The 19520-nt window shown below is 44.2% G+C and overlaps 1 protein-coding gene across 1 annotated transcript in view; it reads right to left on the bottom strand.

Annotated features, from left to right (window-relative positions):
* C1QTNF7 (C1q and tumor necrosis factor related protein 7) overlaps positions 1-3206 on the bottom strand; it is a 51916-nt gene extending 48710 nt beyond the window's left edge. Inside the window, exon 1 of the mRNA XM_009324099.1 lies at positions 2986-3206. The gene's annotated coding sequence lies outside the window, so the exon portion shown is untranslated. The remainder of the gene's footprint in view (positions 1-2985) is intronic.
* Positions 3207-19520: the final 16314 nt, after the last annotated feature.

Consider the following 19520-nt stretch of genomic DNA (forward strand, 5'->3'; position numbering starts at 1 on the left):
CTTTCCCTCTGGATTATTTTATGACTGTATACCTCTTGCTGCCAGAATCTTTTTCCCATTATGCGCAGCCTATTCTTCCCCTTTAAAAATGGTCTCCATTATCCTCTGTGATACGAAATTGGTTTTATACTAAACAGTTCTGCCCTTCCCAACACATACACCTCACACAGAAATGTGTAGACTGTTTGATCATATTGTCACATCCTCCCCCACCCCAAGGTTTAGTGAAACCATAAGTGTCTTTGAAGATTTGAGTCAGGTCTTCTGCCGTGCTGCCTTCATTGCTTTGAGCTTTCCTATCTGCCTCCGACATCACGTGAGGCTTGAGGCTAGACACTCAAGAACAGATTCACACTGCTTTTCCAAAATGAAAACTGAATCCTAATTTATGAAGAACCTGAACAATTTACTTCAGCATTGCAAAATCGGAGTAATCTGGATTTCTTCTTCAACCCAACAGAGAAACTACCCTACTGATCTGCACCTCTTACTTTAGAGAGACTGTGAGCAGAAATGAATACCTTTTGCTGACAGTTGCAGCCTGATGCCTGTAACTAAAATGTAAATCTGGCCAATAATTATCTCACTTGCAGCCTTTATTTTCTGGGTATGATCACAAAGACAAGCCTGCAAAGCCTCTAGATTTCTCTGCCAAGGCAATCACATAATTGCTTTGCTGTCCTTTTGACTAACAAAGAATCCACTTCAGCAGATAACATGGCATTTGACCTGTCTTGTATCTGTGACAAGCAACCTCTAGGAATCAGAAACACTGTATTTTTTAGTGCCTCTTATTTGTATGAAAGGTTGCAGCCTTAGGATTTTCACTCCCCTGTGAGGTTACATTTTTCTGGCCAATCTAAATCGGCATTTTATCATCTGCAGTGTGTCTCTCTGGGAACGTGGATGTTATTTGATCATGCAATGACAGTATGTATAATGTTGCTGTAGCATCTGTTTAAGAACCCCGGAAATTAGGTTTACCAGTGCATGAGACAGACCTGTGAATGGACATGTCACGGAGAATTAAGGATACAAGTCGGCTCTATCACAGCGAATGAGACAGAGGATCTTGTCCTGCAGGTGCTCAAACCCAGCCCTCGGGACACTGCTCATACGTGGATTTCCATCCACCTTCTCACCTTGCCACTGTGACTGAACCGTAGAGAAGTGCAATAGTAAAGTGTGGAGGTGACAGAGGAGATGAATACTGTGTTCTTCGTTTGCGTTATTCCCTGTTATTGCTGCTGAGCCAGAAGCAGTCCCTGTGGCTGAGATACTCCATTTCAGAAACCATCTTGTCTCCTATGTCACTAAGTAGTATGGAGTGGGACCAGCCTTCATCACTCATCACCTCTCACCTACCCATCAGATTGGTATTGCGTGGTATTATGGAAGAAGGACAAGGAATAGGCAACCACTAAGTGAGGGAAATACACTTCCCAATCCCCTTGCCACATAGTCCTTGCCCAGGTGACACCTGGTGGAGATGCCCCTGGCCCTACCTTTCCAGAGCTCAGTGAGGATGGTGATGGTGGGCTTCCCATTCAGCACAAAACTTAACCCAGGGGCAGGTTCACAGGGAGCCAGGCTTTCAGGATTTCCTCCGTGCCAGTGGGCAGGCATATCAGCTCCTCCGCTTCCAGTTTTGCTTTTCCACGCCTTTCCCCTGCCCTCTCTGCTCCGTGTTTCTCTACCCTTAAATGCATTTCTTAGGCAGAGCGTGGCCCATGGCGACACAGCATCAGGGGGGCTGAGAGCCCTGCATTCCCACCAGGAAAAATCTGCTCCAGCAGCACAGCTGAAGTTGTCCCAGGTCAGGGAAAACAGGGAGCAGGCACTGCAGGAAGACGGGATTTTCTGCCTCTTCAATGCACCATGCTATATAACACTGTAGTTGTGCGATTTCTGAAGCAGGTTGCTGTTTCTCTAGCCATTGGTGTTAGCGAATTTCCATAGCTTGCACAGCTCCAAGGGCTGTGGGTAATGCTGCGCTCACACCCATATTTTCCTAAAACTTCAGCCTGAAAAGCTTCATCATTTCCTTGAAAGTGAGTGGGTTAGAGAAATTAGCCACCATTGTGAGTATCAGGTTTTGGGCAGCTGGCATGCAGGCAAGCTTTGCCTCAGCCTCGCCTGGATAATGGTAACCGGAGACCCAGGGGAAAAAATGGAGCAAGAAACTGCTAATCCATTTACACTCTCACCTACCCAGACCAAGGTTGTGTTTAATCACTTACACTCAGCATTTCATTTATATTTAACAACACACATTCTCTCCCCAGTCTGCACATAGGCACAGAGCATACTGCCGGTAGCAGTGGAAGCACAAAAAGTTAAATGACCTTGAGAAAAAACAACCAAACAGAAGAAAAACCCTAAGAAAATAACAAATGGATATATTTGTAAGAGTTTAATAAGTTAAATGCAGGAGCTTAACTTTGCAAGAGCACAACCCTGAAGCAAAATGATTTATTTGTTATTTACAGATTTTTTTTCAAAACAAGTTTCTATGAAACCATAGCAACAAAGGTTAAAGTGAAGATTTGGAATGATGTTGGAACCATTCACGGGGGAAAAAACAATAATCTCTGTTTCGAGTTGATGGAATGTAAGATTAAAGCTAAATAGAGACAAATATTTCAAAAGATTTTAGGCAATTAAATCACCCTAAACCCTGTGAAAGCTAGACATTTAAAAATATTTTTTTACCAGGAAGCTGTGTCCTTGATTTTTAAAAAATCTGTCTGGTAACTTTCTGATAGTAATGTTATGTGCATAAATGTCCAAGTTTATTACTCTTCTCTTACAAGACAAGATACATAAATAGATTTCACTGAAGCCATACTACAGTCGGTTTCTAATAGAATCACATGTATCCCAGCAAAAGTCTGCATTTTTCTTAAAGGTCTCTCTATTGCGTTCCCTTCTTCAAATGCATTTCAGAGAAGTCAGAATAAGAAAGTAGAATCAATTACAACTTACCTTTATGCCTGAGTAGATGACATCAGATTTTTCAGGGAAAGCAACGCACTTCTTTTGGGTAGTGTCGTAAGAGTTGTAAATTCAAGCCAACAGTTGGTGATTCAAAATCCTTTAAAACAAATTTTAACACCACGATGACAAATAATGTACTTTGTGAAAACTTAATTGAAGCTTGATGCTTTTGTGTAGAGTTTTATAACTGTCTGTCTCAGCTAAATAAGCTCCCACTCCTTTCCTTGGATACTTGCCAACTTTTCTAATTTAAAGCAACTGTGAGCTTGCTGTAAAACTCCTGCTGGAAGGAGTTCAATGTATACCATGGAGCAAGGAGCAAGCGCGTGCTCCAGACTGAGGCGGTATGACAGAGTCCTAACGGGACCCGGGGCATAGCCTCCCCGAGGTAACGTTATATCATCTTTGGAAAGCATGATAGGCTAAGTTGTCTCCTTCTCAGTAAAGACACAGAGAAGAGGAAAAAATCATGCTTCTTCTGGCAAGTAGTCCCCTCAGCGTGGGATTTGGGAGGAGCAGCATCTGCCTCAAAGTGGAGGAAGAAGCAACAACCTCAAATACACAAAGTGCTCAGAGCTCCCAAGGGAGCCTGGTCTCCGAATTGGCCTAAAGACTCCCAGTATTTTTAGAGGTGTTGGTCCTTGGTCTGAGGCTTTGGGGACAGGTCCAAGGGCTTTCTCCTGGGCTTCCTCTGCTAATGTAATGCGGGATGTCCCTCTCACAGTGGGTGGGACACCCAAGCTGAGGTTCATGGCTGAGCACAACCCCAAACTGCTCCCTCATGTGATTTTGGAGAGTTTCAAAAGAAACTCATGGCACTGATCCTATCTTCTCAGACACTGTCAAGCTTTAAATAACAGAGGTTTGATTTTCAAAGGCATCCACTTACTGGGGGTGGCTCTGTTCTGCTTTGCTCAAATTAAAACAGTGGAGCATATGAAATGTTCACGCGGGAGCATTGCTTCTGCCTGTGTCAAATTCCTCTTTTTTGCAAAGAATTTATTTCAACCGGCTATGGTTGACACACATGGTGTACATTTATGAATTGACAGAAAAGGTCCCCTTCCCTCTGCAGAGTAGCTAAAAGCAAGCAAACAAAAAGCCAAATTATAAAACATTATTGTGATTTGGGAAGTTTCAGTCTCTGAGCTTCCACATCAGTACCTGTGCTGGTTTTGGCTGGGATAGAGTTAATTTTCTCCATAGTAGCTAGTACGGGGCTGTGTTCTGGATTTGTGCTGGAAACAGTGTTGATAATACAGGGATGTTTCCATTGCTGCAGAGCAGTGCTTACACAGAGTCAAGGCCTTTTCTGCTCCTCACCCCACCCCACCAGCAAGTAGGCTGGGGGTGCACAAGGAGTTGGGAGGGGACACAGCTGGGACAGCTGACCCCAACTGACCAAAGGGATAGTCCACACCGTATGACGTCATGCTCAGCATATAAAGCTGGGGGAAGAAGAAGGAAGGGGGGGACGTTTGGAGTGATGGCGTTTGTCTTCCCAAGTAGCCGTTACACGTGATGGAGCCCTGCTTTCCTGGGGATGGCTGAACACCTGCCTGCCCAGGGGAAGGAGTGAATGAATTCCTTGTTTTACTTTGCTTGTGTGCATGGCTTTTGCTTGACCTGTTAAACTGTCTTTATCTCAACACACGAGTTTTCTCACTTTTACCCTTCCGATTCCCTCCTGCATCACACCGGGGGGGAGTAAGCGAGTGGCTGGGTGTGGCTTAGTTGCTGTCTGGAGTTAAACCATGACAGTACCATAACAAACTTTTGTTTAAAAATGAGGGTCCTGAAAAGCCTATCTCAGAGTATGCCCCAAATCACTGAGTGCTTTTGGGCATGCATCCAACCAACCTGCTGATGCTAAGGTGATATAAGGTTTATTGTAGTTGTTATTAAGTGACTTTAGCTTTGTCAGCCATATTTTCTTGCAAAACTAATGTAAGTAAAGATGGAATCATTAGACTGAAATTTTCAAAGGTGTTTGATGCTCCTGAAAGAGGAAATGAATCTTCTGTGACAAAACAAGCCAATGTCAAAATGCCACCTTTGAAGTGGCTATAAAAGATCTTGTTCATTTGAATGTTCTAATTTACATGATACTGAAATATTAAGTAGTTCATATTTTAAATTGAGAATTAAAAAACAAGGTCCTGTGCATTCAGTCAATATAGATAAAATACTGCTGCCAATAATGGGAGAAAGGGTTTAAGAAAACTAAATCTTTTTTTTTCTTTTCTAATGCAGTTTCATTCCAGTACTAAATGATAATAACCAGGATATAGAATACTCTGTTACAAAATCATATGGTAGTGTGAAAACTCAAGTCTCAGTTTTTCCCCGAAGTATAGCTATCGGAGTATTTTTATTTTGCTCTGTGGATCTGCTGGTGGACTTGAATGCAGGTGGGCAACAGTGAAAGTACAAACACCATCCTATCATGTCACTTAAATGTACTGTAGAAACAACCTAAATGATTTCTGTATCTTAATTTTCATTTTGTGATCAGGCATTAGGATTATTCTTTTAGGTTCTGGCACCTCTGGAAACTTGTATTTGCATGCTTGTGGGAATTACCTAGAACTTTTAAAGATCATCCAGAGAGCATTGCCCGCAGTCGGCCTCTTTCTGCTCCTGTTTAGGGAAGCATGGGATGCTGCTTTCTCTTCCTGATGAGTCTTTCTTGGGGAAGCAGGGGATGTTGCCCCTGTCCCATAGGAAAAAAGTGTGTTTTCTAACAGTCTGTGGAGAAGACTGGCAGGAATTACGAACCTGGGCTCTGCCATGGATTCATACCTAGCTCTGGACTGAGTCTTTCTCACTTCCATTCGCTAACCTGCCTCATAGGAATATGACTAAGGACTAAATAGCCATTAGTGAAGTAGCAAATAATATTAAACCCAATAGTTTTATAGCAGCAATAATAAAAATTGAACATTTCTTCTGAGCTGTTAATGTTTTATGCCCTCTGAGACTACCTGGATAGTTTTCTGTGGTCCGCAACACAAAGTTAAAGCACCAGCTGGCAGTTCATCTCTTATGTTATAGAGAAGGAGGTTTAAGAGGGAAGACGCAGTTAAAGCTTTGTCAGAGGGAAAGGGATGTGAGCTCCAACATAACAAGAGTCTTAAGAGGAAGAAGTTGAATGCATTTCTTTTGCTTACCAGATTTTCCAGATCAGAGGCGGGAGGCAAGAGTAAAAGTAGAAGAGAAACTGCAAAGCGCTCTGCAAGCCTTGGATGTTTAAGTGTTCAACAGAAAACACAGGTTCAATTTTTTTGGAAGAAAAATTATGTTTTTATAGGGTTGCTCACTGGTACGTGTGATAGGCTCATTTTTAATCCCTCTAAAGTTAGAATTCTAGGCAAATATTTCATATTTCTGCACTTTACCAGAACATTGATTTTCTTGCTTTTGGCTTTGTCTAGATGCAGCTGTGGTAGGATGGAGTTGCTAACCACAGCAGCTGAACTGGGAACTGCTAGTTGGCATTCATGTCCTCCCAGGTACAACACAGCAACTAACATAGGGGTTAGGAAAAAAGGAATCATTCATCTTGGTGAAATTTCAAAGGGGAAGAAAATGCCTCTTGCTTCACCTGTGAGTGCAAGTCTTCATATGGTCCTGTACATGGGGACATCTGTGGCATAACAGATTGCTGCACCTTGAAGACAAAACACATGAATCCATGAGACAGATGCATTAGTAAATGTGCTCTAAGGAATACAATTGTCACACCCTTGACAAATTGTCATCTTTAATCCTCTCATGTGGCAAGCAGCTGGGACTTTTTCCTGGTGACATCTTTAAGTCCTTTCTCTTACCAAAGTGTTTTAAGATTCAGCAGGTTCTAATAAGTATCAAGGATGCTTCCAACACAAGTATCTGAACCAGGAATCAAACAAAATCCTTCATCTGCAGTGAACCACTAAGAAGTTATCTGCTGGCAGGAAGGAATTATGACTTTGTGGCATTAAAAAGAGAAGTATCCTTTGATGCTGGGATTTGGGATTTTCCTGTGTTATGGCTGAATGCATTTACATGCAGAAAATACTCAGTTCAATTGCCAAGATGTGAATGTAACTGCTCAGGATTCATCTTGCTTCAATACTGAGAGAATGAGTAGGTTTATATGGCATAGTGCACTCTGGGATGTCACAAAGCTGCTAAAAGCCAGAAGCCTAATTCTCCCCTCATACAGAGTGGTGTGAATGAAGACAGGCTTCATCCAGGTAAACAGAAATATGTCATTGTCCAGTGGCCCTAAATGAGAAGAAAAATCAGTTGTTACATGGAAATATGATGTCAAAACACATGGAAGTTTTTGCTTAGTTTGGTTGTTTGGGTTTTTTTCTCTTTTTTTTTTTTTTTTTTTTTTTTTTAATAGCTAGCTCTTGGCATTTACAGCTTGGTTGGTAGAAGAGCCCATAAGGTATTCCCAGGGTGACAATACAGAAGTAGGCTAAGAAAGAGATCAGTGTGAAAACTTCAGTAAATTCAGGTATCACTATTAAGGAAACAGAAGAGGGAGGGATGGGTGGTCTGCTTTTAAGGGGTGCCGCTTCCATGACTCCCAGTTGGTGCACTCATCTGGAGATGCCCAAGTGAATGGCTGCAGGATGGGGACACATCGATGATGAACAGCTCACATCCAGATGACTGTGCAGGTGCTGGGACTGCACACTTCAGGGAGGCATCTGGGTACCAATGGATTAACTCCACATGTATTTTTTATCTATATGAGATGCAAAGTGCAGTTCCAACAGGGCCTGTGACTTTTCAAATGAGAATAATACATTCTAGGCCTAAATTTGCTAGAAAACAAAGTCCAAATCTTATTTACCCAATGAGGTTACCTAACTAAAGACACCTCTGCTCTGCACCTCCATTCAATCATTAGTCGCCAATGTAAAACTAACATGCAGGGTTTAAAGCTTATCTGCTTGGAAGAGCTTGGAACAACTCTACTATACGTACTGTTTTGAAATCAAATGCTATTTGTTGCAAGCAGTACAGCGCATTACATTTGTCACTCTCCAGTGAGTCAGATCACCCCAGTGTTAGGGTTTGGAGTCTTAATGGGGCAGAGCATTGCAGCACCATTACCTCCACTATACATCCGCAATTAAAATTTTAGTTGGAGTTTCACTTCACCTGCCTATGCCTCCACATGATGAGGGGGCTTTTTTCCTGCTGTTTTTTTCCTCTCTCTTTTCCTTCAACAGCACGCTTTTCCAGCAGGACTCTTAAACCTGAGCCCAGACTTGCAAAGATATTTTGATGCCTCAAGCCATCACTGGGAACCTAGTGAGATTTACAGGGCTCCTGAAAGGAGTGGGGACTGTTGTAAGCTGACAACATCTGCAAAAAGCAATGCTTTGTCTAAATCTTCTATCTTGTTTTTTCTCGGTTAGTCTGTTTTCTCAAGGCAGAGAGAGTGACCATTGTGCCAAATGCAGACCAAAGTATCTGTTCTCCAAATGCTGGACGTTCGTGTTACTCAGAAAGTGTCAGGTTAATATCAGTGGCTACAAGTCCTTCCTTAAAGTTAACAAAACAAGGTCTACCTTCACATTACCTTGAGTGGGAGTTAGGACATCACATGGGCTGAGGTGAAGCCCCTTCACAGGTTATAGAGATGTTTTACTAAATACCCAGGTTTTTATTTCTTCCAAATCCACACAAACAGTCTGTGATCGAAATAGAAATAAAATCCACATCTGTCAGTTCACATCCCTTTCAGAGCAAGATTATTGTCTTTGTGTCATGGGTGGCTGTATAGATGTACCCTCCAGAGGCACCACAGTTTCCTCTCCATGAGGTCTCAGCTTATCACTCTCCTTTATTTTTGAAGAGGAAATAAGCCACCAGCTTATCTTCTACTTGTATTAGCTAGATGGAATGAAAACATGCTTGGTATTCAAGATAGTGTAATAAGAATGGCTTATATTTATATCTCTTCTGCCAAGTGCAGTCAAGTAGCAACTAAAGATAAGCCTGAAAGTAACAGAGACCCATTTAAAACTAGTAGACATACTGATTTGGGAGGATTGGGAAACCAAATACCTCCTCTGAGCATTATTAACACTTTCGCCTTCCTGGGTGCATTGAGTTTGTACACGCAAGAAAGCAAGCTCTGCTGGCCCCTCGTTAGTGCTCTGCTGACACCGGTGAAGTTCTCACAGCCCTGCTGCTACTGCCATGTCGTGGGCAGGAATCCCCCAGCACTACCCACCAAAACATTAAATCCTAGGCGTCCGTACAGTTATTACAATGAAGGCCTGTTGGCATTGGAGACCACAAACAGAGACCATGGCAGCAGCGGTACACCAGCAATCCTGCTCTCCTATGTTCATTGCCCAGGACTAAATGGTACGTTAGGGAGGTCATGTTTCTACAAGTCACTCATTCAAAACCCTTATGAAGAAGAATGCTATAGCTATTCACAAAGGTTAACAACATTTCACTGCTTGCACACATCAATCTTAATTTACTTTTAGATGTTGACACAAATCTATTCAGCATCACAGATGCAAACTACTTATTTTTGTTCTCTTCTGTTTCAACAGGATAGTGCAGGAAAGGACTTTTATCCTGTTTCATATTCCACAGGGCTATGCATGTAGCACTTCAAGTCATAAAGAAAACATTATCAGCTTGAACTACTTTCTAGTTTCCTTATTTTGTTTGTTCAAAGAGAAAGTTACCCGATTTATTATGCTTGGTTTATCTGGAAGCAGTCTGCAATGTGCTAGCTGAGTGCTTTGACCTTTTGCATATTCTGTAGCTGATTGGTTTGGCCATCCATCTTCTCCACTTGTTGAAACCCTCACTTAGCAAAGAAAGGCCAACAGCCAAGCCTGCGTGAAAAATGTGGCACAAAAGGAATCAATTAAGAACAGGGTATATTTCATTGTATTTCCCATAGACACTGAAGATTATGCAGAATTTGAAAAGTTGCCTGAGGTACCTGGACTTCACAACCGCTGACAAATTATGACTATATTACAGTATTTTGATAAATCTTTTTGGGGAAAATAGTAATCTTACGTGATCCCATCACCCCAGTACAAAGCAGTTAATATTCTTGTTTCTCACAGTGATCTAACTTCTACTGTTGATCTCTTCAGTTTCTTTCTGACTATCTTGCCAACTCCTTCAATTTAACATAGCTAAAACCAAACTCCATATTTTCCTTGTCTAATCCCTGTAACCTATTACTTTTGACTATCCCATCCTCACTTTTGCCCAGGAATGTGAAGAGAAAAAAAAAAAGATAGAGATGAACAAGCTGTTACAGAGTTAGGAGTTTAATCACAGCTTTCAGGCAAGGTTCTCCAGAGTATGCCCACTCTGCTGTGCCCATGCACATGTTCAGATTTGCCTTCCTACTAGTTAGGTCAAGCAGCTGTCTCTCTGCCTGCTTCTCATGAAAGGCTCATCCCCATGGATGAGTTCAGGGTATGCTGCATTCCCAGCCCCAAACTCCTGAACTAATACAGGGGTGAGTGCTGTGTTCATTTTAACACTAGCATTGCTAATGCTAGGAATGGGTACCAAAGCAGCCCTAGAAGCACAGGTGGGAAAGAAGATCCACCATCTCCAGATGAGGGCCCTAATCACAGGGCTAAAGAGCAAATAAAGCTCCCATTTGCTCAGTGACCCTTGGATTCACAACTTCTCCTCTGCAGCGTGGCACAGCTTCAACATAGGGGTAAAGGATGTCCTTTGGGCAGAGGAGCCCATAGCCTGGAGGTCAGGGCACCCTCCTGAGCAGCAAGACGTCTAGACTTGAGCTCCCTCAGGCTCAGGATAGCTCTTAACCTGCATATAAAACTCCCCTGGACAAATGCTATTTATAAAAGGCTATTGAGCCCTTGGATGTGGAGGGCTGCATCTATTCTAATCATGTTTTACAAGGAGCGAGTTCTTCAAAACAAAGGAGGCGCAGAGAACATCACAAACCTCTCAAGAGCGGGGTTCATGAAAGTGTTTCAAGCACTATTGGCCTTGAGCATAGGTGAAAAAACTCACTGTAAAAGAAATTTAAATACTGAAAAAGTGATTTTTTAAGTGTACTCGCATGAAAATTTGTGCTGAAATGTTGGCAGTCCTGCCCAGACAGAAATACGGCATTTGGATGACTCCCAGCCCAGTTACCAAGTCTCAAAACTCATGATTAAGTTCTAGCCATTAGTCACTATAGTAAAAGAGAATTGGATAAGAAAAGGCTGTATGCCTCCAACAAGGATAGGAATTGTACCGAATTCATGCAGTGCATAACAAGGAAGACAAAAGCATTAAAAAAATACACATTTGCTTTATCTGATGAGAGTGGTTTGTATGAATGGAGAAACTGAAAAAGTCCCTTACCTGAAGAGGGGCAGTTTTTCTACATAATTCAGAAAATGTCCTGCCTTCCAACCTACCCAATGTGGCCCTTGATCCGTGCATCTTTCAGGCAGAAAGGGCAGCTGCCGAGTGCAGCTCGGTGTTCACGCCGCCAGCCAGCCAGCCAGCCAGTCTTTCAAGCTATCTTCATAACCCAGCGAATATAAGCCTTGCACACGAGGCACCATATGGTTCTCCCTGACTGCACATACAGCTGGCTTGGGTTTGAAGAAAGCATTATCTGACACCCTCCTGCAAATGATTCGAGGGTTACTCCAGGATAAAATGCCAATTGCTCAAGAAAACCAAATACTACATATGGAAACGCATGTATATTAATTTCTTCTCTTCCTTCTCTGGCTGGCTGATAGACTGTCCTTCCGGCTGCTAAACTGCTATCAGAGGGTGGCATTTCCTTTTTAAAATGCTCTTTAATTTAATGGAGAGATGATTCTTTTAATTGTTAATTGACACCGTCCCCCAAAGCTAAGACAAAACAAATGCAGGGAGGCTGAAGCTCAATTAATTACAGATGGCACCGTTGTACAGCAGTGGAGCGGGATGCAGCCTGCGTTACCAGCAGATACCTAACTACAAGGACTCAGCATCAAAAATAATCACTTAAGCTCAGCCTCTTTGGAAAGACTGGAAAGATCCACGCCATTAAATTTCTGTTCATAAAACTTTATTGTCTATGGATGCCTTTCCAAGTGAGTAGGCTGTTTCCTGACCTATACAAGTTCTCTGACACTAATGGTAACAAAATATAGCTGGTAACTTTCTCAAATGAAACATCTGATTCAGAACAAACAAATCACTGTTGTCAGAATTAGCTTGACTACTTAAACCTGTTGAGGTAGCATAACAGCACTGACCAGAATGAGCAACTTACCTTAAAAAACTGGAACATTTATTTTCATTAACAGAAAAGCCTTTTTTTCATGCATTCAGAGATGTACCAGAAAGGCCAGAAGTTTAAGTTAGAGACTTCAGCAGGCACAGCTGAAGGTTTTAACGCTCATCCTAAATCTCCAAGGTGTGCTGCCGCGATGGAGACCTACTGCTACCTTTGTGCAACTGAGTATTGTTACTAACAGAAGACCATGGATCAGGTCGTCGGGGCCCATGAATATCTGGTTTTCAAATATACAGGTGTTGGGGAACCAGCTATCACAGGGTGCAATGCAAAAGACAGGCTGAGCTTATCTAGGAGTTTTCTGCTGCCAAAATGGGGTGTTTGCCCCTCAGCACCCTGCCCTGCTAAGCTGTGCGCTCCTGCTGCTGGTCCTCCCACTCATTGGACACCTCCGTGGGCAGATTCAGATCATTAACCGGGCATAAACTCACCCAGCAACAACTTGCATCTTTCTTCTGCCAAATTAACCAGATGAAAGAGTCACTGGAGGGCTCAGGATGCATTAAAGGAAGTGCGAAGTAGCTCAGTGGGGAGCAGGCGGGGAGGGACTCCCTGCAGCAGGAGGGATGTGGCATGCATGTGGCTGTGGCCACCGGCCCCCGGTGCAGCCCCACTCACGCCAGGCTGCAGGTCAGACCCGGGCAGCTGAATGTGTTACCACCCACTGGCATCACCTCCCTCTTCTCTGTAGGCTGCCAAGCCCACAGCAAGTGGTGGTGGCATATGCTGGACTGTACAAGATGCTGCAGTTCATGGCATGGTCTGGTTTTCAAGAACATGGCCAGAGGCAGTGATATTGCAATCGCTTGCTGAGACAGGGAGTGCACAAGCTTGCTTGGATAGTGGGATTTGATTTAGGTTTGCAGGACATTATTCATTGAATTAAAGAAACAGAGACCAGAGTCCATGAGTCTTCGTTCTAGGTTTTTATTGGAGTGCCTCAAGCAGAAGATGCTATAACCTTACGGTCTCTTCCCACGGTGTCATGGCTCTCAGCATCCCTCTCTGTGGGAGGGATGGAGGCTGCCCAGCCTGGCTGCTGGGGCATTGCACCGGGAGGAAGGACTTGGAAGCTGCTCCTTCCTACCCCACTGCTCTCATAGCAAAGCTTGGCGGTGGGGTGAAGGTGCGGTGCGGATGGAGAGAAGGTGCTGAAGCAGCAGCAGGGAGCAGCCCAGAACTGGCTTGTGGGACGGTGTGGTTTCAGCCAGGCCACGGGGACAACAGCTCACATGCTCGGCCAGATGGCTTTAGTGGAAAAAGGAGCAGGAAGGGGAGGAGAGGAGCGCTAACGCTTTCCTTGCCGCTGCCAGGAACAAGCGCCTCTGCAGCTCCGCTGCCCAGGGATGGGAGACAGCCCCCTGCCAGAGGCTGGGTCCCCCCTCTCCATCCTTACCCAGCCTTCCGGCTCAGCCTTCACCGTTTGGAAATGAAGGTACAAATGTAATATGAAGAGCAGCAAGGAATTTGGAAAATCCTGCGATGCAGCAGAAGTTGGAGTGGTAACAAGCCCAGAAAGCTGCAAAGACCATCACCACCGTTGGAACCATGCTCTGTTCCCGGCGAAGGCAGGGGGCTGTTTAACTAGCTCGTCACAGCAAAGTCGAGAGTATGCAGTCTTAGATGAAAAGACATGTGTATTTGGATATGGAAGCCTAAAAGGAAAGATACAGTCTTTTATACCCTTATTTTTTTATCCTTTTGTGTCTGTGTGTTTCCTAACCAATTGCTAATTCAGTCCATCTATAATGAATAAACAGACCAGTATTCTGGAATCTGTTTTTAATTACAGTGTTGTTTCTTTTTAATGATGAAAAATGAGGATATCCTTTCTCTGTCCCATGTGACCTGTTTTCTATTGGGTTTCTATTTTAAAAATTCCCAAATATCTTTCTTTTCTGGTTCCAAAATGTCCCTGTTCTGCACCCCTTATATTTCCTGGACAGCACTTTAACATAGTTAACAGTAACTAATTGCGCTGTGAATATATTTATCCTTGCAGATAGGAGAGACCTCTAATTTCCGTAGTGCTGTTTTCCAAAATTTCTTGATGCTTCCCAAGTGACTCCAGCCAAACAACCCAGGAGTAATAGTGCTACAAGGCAAAAGAATTACATCATTAGGAATTACTAAGAAATCATGGACTCGATCTCTTTTTGCACTAATGTCTCTTTGTGCCTTTTTGCGGGGTTTAAGAGGGCTCATTAAGAGTTACTCTGCCAGGGCAGAAGTACCTGAGTGGACTCACACGTATGAGGCTCATCTTTGAGAGACAGAATTACTTTGGTTCCCAAATGACCCTGAATGCAGAGAGCACAACCACGGCTTTAATTACCATTCTTTGATACCCTCTCTGCTGCTAAAAGCCTGTCCTTAGTGTGAGAATGGAGCACCTGAAAACTGGAAGCATTTTTATAGGGTATTTTTGCTATTTTTAAGCAGATATTTCTCTCCACTTTCTAAATCTCTTTTAAAGAACCTTTAGAATCACTTCTCCCCAGCAGTGAGGGTAAAATGCTTTTCTCTCCCAGCACCCACAGGTTAAACCTCTGAAGATATGAAACTCTGAGGTGTCCTTTGGGATTTTAGGGAAACTCCCTTCCTGGTCACCAAAAGCTATCCCTGCAGAGGACCTCGGATGCTCTAAAGGACACGCATTTGTGGACACATGATATCACAAAACTCACAGAACTGTAGAAAGAGAGCCAGACAAAATGGCTGAGGGAAGCAGGGAGGGATCCACGTGCATCGGAGCCACTTTTGTGCTGCAGGAACATGAGAAGGAGCAGAAGCAGCAAACCCCCGCCCGCGTCCAGCTGCCGGTGAAGCCAGCGGGGAGACTCCCACCGGCATCAGGGGATGTGAGCTGGGGGAGAAGGGCATCCCACAGACGCAGGTGTGTGCTCCTCTCCTGCTGTTGCACACTCACCCAGAGCCAGCACCGCAGCAGCTTGCAGTACCTGGTGCTGCTTTCCCAAAGCCAAAGGCCATCACACTGAGGGACAGGCTATCCTCCACCCCAGACCCCCTCCTGATGTCAGTGTCGAGTGCAAGAAGAAATGGCAATTTTTAGAGGGGATGAGGTATCAAAGGGGTTTGAGCATCACTTGCTATAAAGAGATAAATTTTTGTCATAGCTTCTTGGTTAAAATTAGCATTTTTTTCCCTCCAACATGCCACAAGGCCACGATTACAGCTTAATGCACAGAGGAACTCTATACATATTGCTAGTCATGCCAAGAAAGGGAGCATGGCTTGGTCTTTCCCCTTGCATACCAGCATATACACAAGGAGATAACTCTCTGTCTGACGACTTCCCTCTATTTTCCACGTGAGCTTACTCTTGCCCTCTCTATGTTAGAATTTGTGTGTGTGTATGGTTGTTACCCACAAACAAGGAATCTGCTATTTTCAAACATCTGCATTTGACACCTTTCAATATTGGGTTAAAAAGTCTAGATAATGGTTTTGCAGCTCATGGATTTTTTTGATTCAGCTGCCAATTGGGAGAAGAATTCGGCTAAGCTGCTTTGAAATACTTAATGTTGCTTTTCTCTTTTTTCAAGCAAAACCAAAAGGAAAAATGGAGGAGGAGGAAAGAGCTGCTTTGAGTTAGAAAAAATATTTAATTTTTTGAACACTGATATTAAAAAACAATGAAGCAAAAATATTTGACTGTTATGAAGTGTAGGAGACCAAATCCTTCCTCTGCTTCAGGGGATCTGAATCCATCCCTTCCTCCAGGAAAATATCCTGATGTCCAGCCATGAGGATATTCTTGGGTGGATCCTCTGAGTCTCTCTGACGTAAGTTCAGCTTTACACAGGCTAGGTAAATGTTTTCTGCACTGAAGAGAAGATTATTTTATCACTGAGAGGGTGAGGGCACTCCCCAGTGATGGGGGAGGCTCCAGTTCCCAGTCACTCCTCCCGTGATTCAAAGCAAAATCTCAGCATGAGTTCACAAATTCTCATCTGCTGCTTCAAAATTATTTTATTTCAAGAATATGTGATCTGTTCTCCTGCCCCCTCCCCAAAGAAAAGGCAAAGGAAACAGAATACTCCGCTTAGCTGTATTCCAGATAACCTGTCTGTTAGCTTAGTGGCTACTTTTAATCCTTTAGAAAAAAAAGGTGATGTAAAAGCAACATTTTCTGTTGTCACAGTTGAATTCCATGGGCAGAAATGATCGAATCAGTGCTCCCAAGCCACTCACTGAGGGGAGTGTCTGCTGCCGAGCAATTAAGGAAAGTCCTTCCTTGCACAGATGTGTTGCATCAGAGAGGGAAGATCTGCCATGCTCAGGGCAGAAGGGCTGTAGGGATGTTGGGATGTGGGGAAGAAGGGATGCAGGGATGTGGGGATACAGGGATGTGGGGATGCAGGGATATAAGAAGGCAAGAGCCTCCTTCCCAACATGGAAAATCCTCACAGTGCCACAGACACATCTGCACTGTGTGCCTGAGAATGAGTCCGGTTCCCCCTGCAGCATCAGTCTCCACAACAGCCATCCAACCAAATTTTCCTTCAAATGAATTAAAGCCAACAGCATTAGAAAAACAAAACAAAACCAACCAGCTGAAAACTGGCTGTGCTTGTAGCGGCTTTTTTTTTCCCCCCCCTGAGAAGGGTTTAGGAACATGCCTGGACTGCGTCCTTAAGGAAACTGGCAGAGAGTTGCCCGAGGCAAGCTGTGGGGACAGCTCTGGCTGCCCAGCCCCTGCCCATCCCAGGGGCTGAGGTGGCCGGACTGCAGCCCCGCTGCCTGCCCCAGCCAGGCTCGGCCATGGGGCTAGAGGGGGGCTCTGGGTGCCCAGGGAAAGAATGTGCTCCGTTTGCTGCCCAGATGCAAAGTCGTCTTTACAAAGGCTTGAAATGTAAAGTCCGCTCGCATTCCTATGCAGGGTGAGCAAGGCAAATCAGGGGGGAAATTTTTTTCCCTAAGACAAGTCAAAGGCCTTTCCATCACCTGGAGGTGAGATGCAAGAAGCACCCGGCCCCAGAAAGCCCACGGTTAGCTCGTTTTCTGCCTGTTATTGCCCTCTGGTGGCACTTTTGAAAATACCATCATCATTTTATTTGGTATTGGGACTACCATTTAGTCCCCCGTTGCTTTTATTCTTTATACTCTTCTTTTACAGTTCGCCTCTAATGTGTTTGACTGCATTGCCAGCTTGAGTAACCTCAGACTGGCGATGCTGAAACATAATTGTGTGCCTGCCAAACTCGTCTAAAAACTCCTCCTTCATCGGTAGGGATTTTGGCACTGATGTTTTCACCCACCTAACCCACTCAGGGTGGAAACTGCTGCAACTGCACCAAATTGTACCAGCTCAGGACATGGCCTTGTTGGTTTTGCACACCCTTTAGTGCACTCTTTGAGCAGCGTATCCCAGTGGACAGGCTTCAATGTCCGCCTCACCCTGTGTACAAGCTAAGAGCATTGGTTGGTTTATATTCCAAAGACAAGTTTTTGTCCAAGAAAGGTTTATTTCTGAAGCCAGGATAATAACAAACCGGTTGCTCCAGTGCATTGGTGAAAATGGATGGAGCTATTCTGCCCTGCCCTACAACAAGCTTAGCATTATGGTTTCTTGGCATAACTTTTGTGCCTTTGAAAGGACCAAGACTAGGAGTCAGCTCCACCAAAAAAAGAGGTAAGCACCTTTTTTTAAGGGGTGTAACTTAAAGCTTAGAGATCTTTCATATAAAATAAATGAATGAACCCCCCCCTCACCTACACTTCATCTGAATTCGGAAAACATTCACATTTTTTAGTCAACTTGACTAAACTTGGGAAATAACCCCCCCAAAGACCAGACTGCCCACAGCTTTCGCTGGTGTGAGGGTTTGCTGCAGGAAAGCTGGATGCAGGGTGTCAGGGTGAGGCTGCAGACCCACTGTGCGGGACGGTGCTGGCTGGCAGCTAAAGAGGAAGAGACTACAGCCTCCCAGTCTCATAGCCCACCTCCATGTCAGGCAGAGTATGAGCTCTTCTGCCTCATGTTAAAAAAGGTCTCTTGACTGTCAAATATTTATCTCACCAGTGGCTTGGCCAGCTGAAATCTGAGGATGGTGTTGCCTTTTCCCCCTCTGCACACAGCGTTGCTCCTACTGGAGAGGGTGCAAAGCCTCCAGCAAGTCATTTTGATGAGACCTTGTCTCTACAGCATCGGAAACCTTAGTGCTAACTGCACAAAAGGTCCTGAAAAGCAGTAACCCAAGTAAACCAGCTGACATGGCGTCCGCTTTTTCTGCAACCAGACAGTAGCTAGCAGCCAAGCTACCGCGATACACCAACACTATCCTCTGCTTTTGTGGCTGCGTAGCAGATCTGCTCTGTAAACAACACAAGATGGAAGAACATAAAAAGGGTCATTTACACCTGGGTTTCCAGTCTGAACCATTCAACCCAGCTATTCCCAAACTCAGTGAAGCTCTTTCACAGAGGTTTAAAAATAATTGTTGCATTCCTTGAATGAAGGTTCAGACCTAACAAAAAAATAACCAAAACCCAACAGAAAAGCAGAGCTCAGATCTGAGCCCTGCTTTATGTCAGCCCAGAGGTGAGACAGGAGCAAAGCCAATCTGGCATTTCAGAGTCTCCTGCTGTTGGCGATATCTTCTACACTTACAGGCCTTTGGCACTCCCTCGGGTCAGAGTGAGAAAAGCACATTACAGTGCCTTTCTGGTGGGAAGTCTTTAAGCCTTGGGGCTGTGCAGAGGAGAGAGAAAGGACCAGGGAGCTCACAAATGCCTGCAAGGGTCATGAGGCATCTGCTGGGCTGGGAGAAGGAAGCAAGGCAAAGTTACAGAGGAAGGAAAAGAGAGACCTTAAAAGGGATTTAATGTGCAGGGAAAGCAGCAGAGCTGAACCCAGGCACTGAATCCTCTGCTGCAGTAAGAAACCAGAAAGTACATCCATCCATAGTCCTTAACATTGCAAACTAGTCTGGGAAATTAGTTCCTCGTTATGGAGACGAATATGCCAACAGAATGGGTTTTGACTCATAGAGATAAAGAATTGGTCTTAGTGAGAATGCTGTGGCTGAGGGATGGTGCTGAACGTGCCCAGGGATGCTCAGGCACCATCTGGCCACGTCGTGGTTCCTTGCATGTGGGTAAAAGGATAAGGTCTTTATCTTTTGGGCTTCTGCCTGGGGCTTTGATGGCGTTTTAGCTTATGAACTGTAGGGCTGGGTTCAAAGTT

The sequence above is a fragment of the Pygoscelis adeliae genome, unplaced genomic scaffold, assembly GCF_000699105.1.
Source record: "Pygoscelis adeliae isolate BGI_AS28 unplaced genomic scaffold, ASM69910v1 Scaffold24, whole genome shotgun sequence".
Lineage (NCBI taxonomy): Eukaryota > Metazoa > Chordata > Aves > Sphenisciformes > Spheniscidae > Pygoscelis > Pygoscelis adeliae.